At 41.9% G+C, this 8,959-nt stretch overlaps 1 long non-coding RNA gene across 1 annotated transcript; it reads right to left on the bottom strand.

Moving 5' to 3' along the window:
* Positions 1 to 4,163: 4,163 nt before the first annotated feature.
* LOC103743596 lies at positions 4,164 to 8,362 on the bottom strand. Its single transcript, XR_607672.2, has 3 exons — positions 8,278 to 8,362; positions 8,023 to 8,131; positions 4,164 to 4,695 (listed from the first exon to the last, which is right to left on the bottom strand). It is a non-coding gene; the product is annotated as an uncharacterized LOC103743596 (long non-coding RNA).
* Positions 8,363 to 8,959: the final 597 nt, after the last annotated feature.

Below are 8,959 nucleotides of genomic sequence, written 5' to 3'. Positions count from 1 at the left end.
CTCTGCCTCCCAAGTGCTGGGACTACAGGCATGCATCATCATGCCTGGCAAAATCCTTTTAAGAATTATAATTTTTAATTACAAAGTAGTGGGTTTCCAAAGGCTTTTTCATACATTAGGGTTTTTTTGTTTGTTTTTTAAAATATTTTCTGGCCAGATGTGGTGGTGCACACTGTCGAACGCCCCCCAAGCCCACCAGGCTTGGGTCTTCAACAAGAAAGAAACTCAGACAAAAGTCTTAAGTTTTCTGAGGAATTTATTTAAAGGAACACAGTTACAGGAAGGGGAGTGGTTACACGATGGTTCTTTGTTGTGGGGATCACAGATCTTATATAGGACTCAGATTTGAGGTAACCAAGGAATCACCATAGATATTTTACTAACAGAAAGTAACTACGGACGCAGCACGTTGCTGCATTACCTCACCAATTCCAGTGCCCAAAGACCGAACTGAAAGTAAGTTTCTAAGAGACCTGATTCATCATGGAGGCACAGCCTGTCAGCTCAAACTGCTGAAGCGGAGAGCTCAGAAGCTCTTAAAGAGGCACTCTACTTTTACCAATGCTTAAGTCAACCATGGCTCCCGACATACACCTCTAATCCCAGCACTCAGGAGTCAGAGCCTGGTCTACATAGAGCATTCTAAGCCAGGTGGGGCTACAGGGAGACCCTGTCTCAAAAAGACCAAAAAAGGGGTGTATGGTATTTTCTTCACAGCATTCAGGAGTCAGAGGCATGTGAATCTCTGTGAGATCGAGTCCAGTCTGGTCTACATAGTGAGTTCCAGGGCAGCCTGGGCTACAAAGAGACCCTGTCTCAAAAAGACAAATATATATATATATATAAATTTTATGTACATGAGTATGTTGCCTTTAAGTGTACCATATGCATGCAATGCCTACAGAGGCCAGAAGAAGGTATCAGATCCCTTGGAACTAGAATTATGGATGGTGGTTAGGCACCATGTAGGTGCTAGGAATTGAACCTGGGTCCTCTGGAAGAATAGCAGGTGTCCTTAACCACTGAATCATCCCTCCAGTGCCCATATATTTTTAGCTTTGGTTAACCCACACCCCACCCCTCATCCTCTCCATCCCCCCACCACTATTCATGCTTAAACCTTCAACTCTCTGGACTCCCCCCACCCAACTACACACTTTCATATCACGTGTTCTATTCCAAATTCAGCACACAAACCTAAAATTCAAAGCTAGGATCCACATATAACAGAAAACACGTCCTCTTTGTCTTTCTGTGCCTCATTACATTGGTATAATATTTTTCAGTTCTATTTTCTTGCAAATTTCACAATTTCTTTTTTTTTTTTCCAGAGCTGAGGACCAAACCCAGGGCCTTGCGCTTGCTAGGCAAGCACTCTACCAGTGAGCTAAATCCCCAATTTCTTTTTTTTTTACAGCTGAATAAAATCTACTGTGTACATGTGCTACATCTTCACTATTCATTCATCACATGACAGATATTTAAGCTGATTTCATTTCCTAGCTATCATGAATAGAGCACCCATGAACGTGTATGTGCAAATAGCTCTAAAGAAGGATATGGAGTTCTTTGGGAATAGGCCCAGGAGTGGTGGTATAGCTGGGTCACATGGTAATTCTATTTTTAGCTTTTGAAAAAACCTCCACACTGATTTCCATAGTGACTGCACCAATTTACACTCACTCCCACCTACAGTGAATAAAGCTAAGATCTCTTTCCCCACATCTTCACCAGCATTTGTTGTCATTTGTTTTCTTGATGATAACCTGACTGGTGTGAGAATCTCAAACTAGTTTTAAATCACAGTTCCTTGATGACTAATATTTCAGACACTTTTTTGTGTGCATGTTGAACACTTCAAAAAATGTTTATTAGCCATTCATATTTGAGAACTCTGTTTAGAACCATAGCTCCTTTTTAGGGTTTATGTTTTCTTATTTAATATGCTTTCTTTGTTCTGTATATATATATTTAGTGTTTCTAATTACAATATGATGAAGAGACATTCTTTTTTTTTAAAATCTCTTTGTTGCCCTAAATGCCTCCTGTATCTGGATTGGCATCTTTTTCTTTTCTTTTTCTGTCTTTTTGAGACAGGGTCTCCTTGTAGCCCCAGCTGTCCTGGAACTCACTATGTAGACCAGGCTGGCCTCGAACTCCAAAGATCCGCCCGTCTCTGCCTCCTGAGTGCTGGGATTAAAGGCGTGCACCACCACGCCTGGCTGGCAACTTTTTTCTTAAAAGAAAATCTGGGAAATTTTGTTATGATCTTTTGGAAAATATTGTCTATGCTTTTAGAATGAGATTCTTTTCCTTCTTTTATGTTTATTATCCATAGATTTCGGTATTTTCAGAGAGTCTTACATATCTTGGAATTCCCACTGTACTTTATTATTTTATCTTCATCCTTGTTTGATGATCCAATTCCTTCCCCTAGTCTTCAAACTCAGATATTCTGACCTCTCCTTGAGCCATTCTATTGGTGGGACTTTACACAGGGCTTTTCAAAATTATGTTCTCTTTTTCAGCATTTCAGATAGGTTTTGCTTTAGTATTTCCCTTTGTTGAATTCCTTTCGTATCTTGCATCACTTTCCTCATTTCACTGAGTTGTGTTCTTATTCATGCGTTTTTCTTCATTTAAAATTTTTTTAATGTGTATGAGTATTATGCCTGCATGTATATAAGTGCACCTGTGTCATGCAGTGCCCAAGGAATCCCCTAGAACTGGAGTTACGGACAGTTGTTAGCTGCCATGTGGGTGTTGGGATATGAACCCGGCTCTTCTGCAAGAACAGCCAGTGCTCTTAATGGCTGAGCCATCCCTCCAGTTCCATGCTTTTGGTTTTTGTAAGACAGGATCTCCCTATAGCCCCAGCTGGCCTGGAACTAGAAATGGAGACCAGGCTGGCCATGAACTCACAGAGATCAGCCTGCTTCTGCCTCCCTAGTGCTGGGATTAAAGGTGTGTGCCACCATGCTAAGCTTATTTATTATTTTTATGTGTATGAGTGTATTACCTGCATGTGTGTAAGTGCACCCATCTTGTGCAATGCCCCAGAGGTCAGAAGGGGGCGTTGGATTCCATGGAACTGGAGTTATGGATGGTTGTTAGCTGCAGTGTGGATGCTGGGAATCAAACCCAAGTCTTCAGCAAGAGCAGTCAGTGCTCTTAACCACCAAACCATCTCTCCAGTCCCATAGACTTCCTTTTTAAAAAGTTTTTATTACATTTTTGGGGCTGGAGAGATGGCTCAGTGGTTAAGAGCAGTGATTGCTCTTGCAGAGGACCTGGGTTCCATTCCCAGCATCCACATGGCAGCTATGAACTACCCTTAACTCCAGTTCCAGGGGAATCCAAAGCCCTCTTCTGAACTCTGTGGCAGTGCACGACACGGGTGCACTCACATACATGCAGGAAATACACTCATACACATAAAGTAACAATAATAAATATTTTTTTTAAAAAATTTTATTACGTTTTAAATTAATTTGAGGTCAGGGTGACTGCATGCATTCAACTAGAGATTGGAAAGGTCCTGCAGGAGTTGGTTCTCTCCTTCTACTCTGTGGACCCTGAAAGGAACACGTCAGACTTCACAGTTAAGTGCCTTCACCTGCCAAACCCTATCTCCAGCCTCTCTTCTGGGTTTTCTGATACTTTTCCAGGGCCTACGTCTCACCAGGTCAGTGTTTATTCTGTACGAGCTGAACTTCTCCCATTCCTTCGGCTTCAGAGTTCCCCAATCTGACCAGTATTGTGATTAGTCAAAAGGAGCTTAAGAAGGAAAAGCATGTAATACTCGTGGCTAAGGCTTACTACAGCCAAGGATACAGTAAGGAAAAGATGCATCAAAAGACTTCTCACGGAGTCCACACATGGTTCCTCTCCCTTCACTTCCTCCTCACCACCCTCTGAATATGTGGTATACCTCTACCCAGACTAGACCTCTACCCAGACTAGACACTTTGATTTTTCAGAGTCTGGGGCTTTTTCTTTTTTAAATACTTTATTATTTTTATTTTATGTGTATGCTTGTATTGCCTGCATATGGGTAAGTACACCCGTGTTGTGCAATGCCCACAGAAGACAGAAGAGGCCGTTGGATCCCCTGGAACTGGAGTTAAGGATGGTTCATAGCCACCATGTGGAAGCTGGGATTCAAACATGGGTCTTCTGCGAGAACAACCAGTGTTCTTAACCGCTGAGCCATCTCTCCAGCCCAGGTCTGGGGCTTTTATAGAGGGCTTGATAACTTAGGCATGTCCTGACATGCATAGGCTATGAAAATGAAATTCAAAATCCCAATGATAAAATCAGATATATATGCATATGCACATATATATGATCACTTTTGATTATTAAAAATCAATCTCATGGTCTAGGGGTATAGCTCAGTGATAATACATGCACAAGCTCAATCCCCAGGACTGGGAACAAGGAAGGGAGGGAGGGAGGGAGGGCTTAAAAAGCAATCTGATGTATTTAGGAGTGTTATGATTTGCCATTAGCAAGCTGGAGTATCAAAAAGCTAGTTGTATAACTCAGGGTGAGTTCCAGGTCTCCATAACCAGGAATCCCAGTGATTTTCATTTCTTCTGTCAGAGTCTGAAGCCAGTGAGAAAAGATCCAGATCCGAGAATTAAAGCAGTGGTATCTTTTGTCCATGGGCAGGAAACAGTAGGTGTCCGAGCTCTAGCAGAATAAAGAAATTCATCTTTTTTACCTTTAGAAATCATTAAGGTCTTCAGTGGATTAGATGATACCCACTCATCATTGGTAAGGGTACTCTTCTTTCTAGTCTGTTAACTAAAATGCTGATCTCTTCTGGAAATACCCTCACAGACACATCTAGAAATGCTATCTTACCAGGTATCTAGGTGTTCCTTAGTCCCATCAGGTTGACACATGAAATCAACCATCACACCAGACAAGTTAATAAGGCATATTTCACTACTGCAAGCGTAGACAGTAGTCATTAATCATGATTACCCTGAGGATATGGTTCTGGGAGCTGGTCAAGAGTCAACTTTGTTCCACATTCACTTGGAGAGAGCAAGAAGTTTGCACCCAGACCTGGTTTGTTCTGGTTCTCTCACTCTCCCCACCTCCAGCTGATTTTAGAGATTGTGTTTTCTTGTTACATGTTATCTCCCTGTGTTAGCTGCTTTTCTGTTGCCATGATAAATATGATGACCACAGGCAACCTAAGGAAGAGTTTATTGTGGCTTACAATTAGGGAGGGATAGATGTCCATAATGGCAGGAAAGGCATGGTGACAGGAAGATGAGAGATCACATCTCAACTGCACATAGGAAACAGTGAACTGGAAGTGGGGCAAAGCTATAAGCTCTCAAAGTCTATCTCAAGTGATGGACTTCCTCTAGCAAGGCTGCACCTCCTAAAGGTTTCCTAACCTCTCCAAACAGTACCACCAATAGGGAAACAAGTGTTCAAATACATGAGCTGATGGGGGACATTTCTCATTCAAACCATCACATCCATCAACCTTAAAGATTTAAAGAAAAAAAAATTATTTCATGTAACAGTTCTACAGAGAGGGTTCCAACCGTTATGCAATTATGCTCTGCCCAGTTTTCAGGAACTAGAACTAACAGACCCTGCCACCTTCAACATGGGATTTCTAAGGTTCTCACCTTTGCCATTCTAGCAGAGATGGGGAAAGACTGGATGTCCATGGAAAGGTGATTCCTCTTCACCTTGAAATGTAATATCAAAGCCTGGGACCTGGCAGCTCTAACAATCTAGGATCAGCCACTCATCCTCAATAATAGTGAAAGCAGAGCAAAGTTATTATTCAATGTGGCCACACTGGGAAGAGGAACAAATAGAGCGGTCCAATGATCCATCCCCATGTCCACCTTAACTCCTGACAGGAAGGCTACAGTTACACAGCTAGACTTAGCTTAAAGGAAACTGGGAAATGTACTCTCCAACTGGGCAACTAGGTGCTAAGCCTCCTTTCTGTATTCCTAGAGAGGAGCAGATTTTGGTGGATGTATCAAGTCAATGATCCAAATCCAATGATCCTGATGGTTAGTTTGGATCATTGACCTGATACAACATAGAATCGCCCAGGAAAGGAGTCTCAATGAGGAACTATTTTGATTAGGTTGGCCTGTGGGCATGCTTGTGAGGGGTTTTCTTAATTGAGTTAACTGAGGTGGGAAAACCCACCCCAAATGTAGGTGGCACCATTTCCTGGGCTGAGCCCTGGACTGAATAAATAGAAGAAAAGGAGCTATGTGCTAGCATGCATGCATTAATTCACTGCTCTTTGTTCATGACTATGGAGGTAATGCAACCATCTACTTCAAGTTCCCGCTGTCTTGATTTGCCCATGATGATGAACTGTAGCATGCTACTGTGAGCCAAATAAACTCTTTCTCCACTAAGTTGCATTTGTCAGAGTATTTTATCACAGTCACAGGAAATGAAACCAAGACAATGGACAACCAGTCATCTGTGCATCAATGCGTCACTGTATCCATGGGTATGCTAAATGTCTAGGTGCTATTAAGATTATCTTGCTTGTTCCTATATTTATTTAAACGCTGTGTTTTGTTTTGTTAGCTGGACTTCTAAAGCCCTTGTTCCAGAATTTTTGCCCTAGACCATTCTAGCCTCATTGTGATGCACAGTATCTGGCCTTGATTCTGAACTTGCTGGGCTGAACTTCTTGCTGGCTAGGATTATCCCACCTGTCTAATGGCCTACCAGGCAGTCTAGCATCATCTGAACCTTCGTGTATTGTCTGTCTATACGACAGTGACAGCTTAGAGAGCCTAAACCAGGCTTAGAGTAAGAAAGAAGATACATGGTTCTAAATTAGGGTTCTTGCTTTGCAAACAACAAAGTATGTTATAGCTCACAGAATCAAAGGAAAATGCAAATAAAGGGCTGGAGAGGATAGAGGCAGTGATTTGGGATCTAGAGTTCTCATTATTGGTCTATCAGGATTAAATAATTTTAGTAGTCCTTGGCTTTGGACACAGGGACACGTCTCACTGGCAAAGTTTTGGACTTTTAAAAAAAAAATATGTACTATTTGGCACTAGAGAGATGGCTCAGCAGTTAAGAGCACTGGTTGCTCTTCCAAAGGACCCAGGTTCAGTTCCCAGCAACCACATCCAGCTAACAACCATCTATAACACCAAGTCCAGGGGATCTGATGCACACTTATGGCATTGCACACAAGAGCACTTACATACATGCAGGCAAAACACTCATACACCTACAATAAATTTACAGTCTGTAACATTTGTATTATCTGAGAATTTCATACATGCATACACTTCGATCATATTCACCCTTAACCCTCCCCCAAAACTCCTCACAGAACAACCTTCCACCTCTCTACCCACCTCCCAACTTCATGTTCTATTTATTTATTTTTCATAACTCTATGAGTCAATTTGTGCTGTCTAAATACACGTGGGTATGGAGCTACCTACTAGAGTGTGGTTGATTCACTAGGGGCCATACACTTAAAGCAAAATGACTCTTCCTTCCATAGCAGCTCAACTAGGAATAGAGGCTTGTGAGCACCTCCTCCCTCCACGCTGGAATGTTGACTGGTCTGATCTTGTGCATATTTCATGCAGGCAATCACTGCTGCTGTGAGTTCATAAGTGCAGAGGTCCTGTCATGTTCAGAAGGCACTGTTTTGTCCCTGCTATGGTGGTCTGAATGAGAAATGGCCCTCATAGGCTCACATATTTGAACACATGGTCCCCAGCTTGTGGGGATCTTTGGAAGGTTTAGGAAGTACAGTCTTGTTGGAAGTATGTCACCAGGGGCAACTTTGAGTGTTTATAGTTTATAGCCTTACTTCACTTCCACTTGAGTTTCTCAGTTTCCTGCTCTGCCTGCCCCCAAGCCCCTCTCTGCCATTATGGACTCTCCCCCTGAAACTTTTAAGTCAAAATAAATGTTCTCTATAAGTTGCTTTTGGCTATTTTATTATAGCAATAGAAAAAGAATTAATGCAAAAGTTGGTACCAGAGAGTGAGTTGTTGCTGTGAAGAACCTTATCATGTGGGTTTTTTGGAAGATTGTGGAAGATTTGGAAACTTTGGACTAGAACTTAATAGGTTGTTCTGGTAGACACCTGGAAGACAAAAGTACTGAGAGTAATGCAGACTGTAGAGGCTTCAGAAGGAAACAAGGACTTCAACAGCAACTGGGTCAGACGCCATTCATGTCATATTTTGGCAAAGAATCTGGCTGCTCTCTGCCCCAGTCCTAAGAACTTACCTGAGGCTGTTAGAAAAATCAGGCTGGAGAGATGGCTCAGAGGTTAAGAACACTGACAGTTCTTGCAGAAGACCCACGTTCAAATACCAGCACCCACATGGCAGCTAACAACTGTAACTCCAGTTCCAGGTGATCCAACAGCCTCTTCTGTCCTCTGTGGGCATTGCACAACACGGGTGCACTTACTTACATGCAGGCATAACACTCAGACACATAAAATAAAAATATTAAATAAAATAATTTTAAAAATAATGGACTAATTTCTTCTTTGGCTGAGAAAATTTCAAGACAATATAATGTTGAATCTGTGGCTTGACTATTACTAATCATTTTCATTCAATTCTGCAATGAAAATGAACAAATAGGGCAGAAAGAAATAAAACTGTGCAGTCTGGAAAGCAAAAGCACTAGAAAGCTTAATGTTACAGGAAAGGTATGTACCAAAAGAGAAGCAGTATTTATTAAGATTAGTGCTATCAAGCAGAGACCTCCTCTGCACTGTAACAATGGGAAGGGTGTCCTCAGGAAAAGACTCCATCCAGCTAAGCTCTAATTTGTGAAAGGGATTTTCTGCCCCTAGAAAACCATAAACTACAAAGGCTGCTACAAATGTGACTCAAGTGGGTGAGGATCCAGTCCAAGCTGGTCGTCACCCACATGGCTTTAGAGGCATAAAAGACGT

This window comes from Nannospalax galili, unplaced genomic scaffold, assembly GCF_000622305.1.
Source record: "Nannospalax galili isolate Female #2095 unplaced genomic scaffold, S.galili_v1.0 scaffold351, whole genome shotgun sequence".
NCBI lineage: Eukaryota > Metazoa > Chordata > Mammalia > Rodentia > Spalacidae > Nannospalax > Nannospalax galili.
Note: the sequence above shows the minus strand (reverse complement) of the source record. Positions and strands in the feature narration are given on the sequence as shown.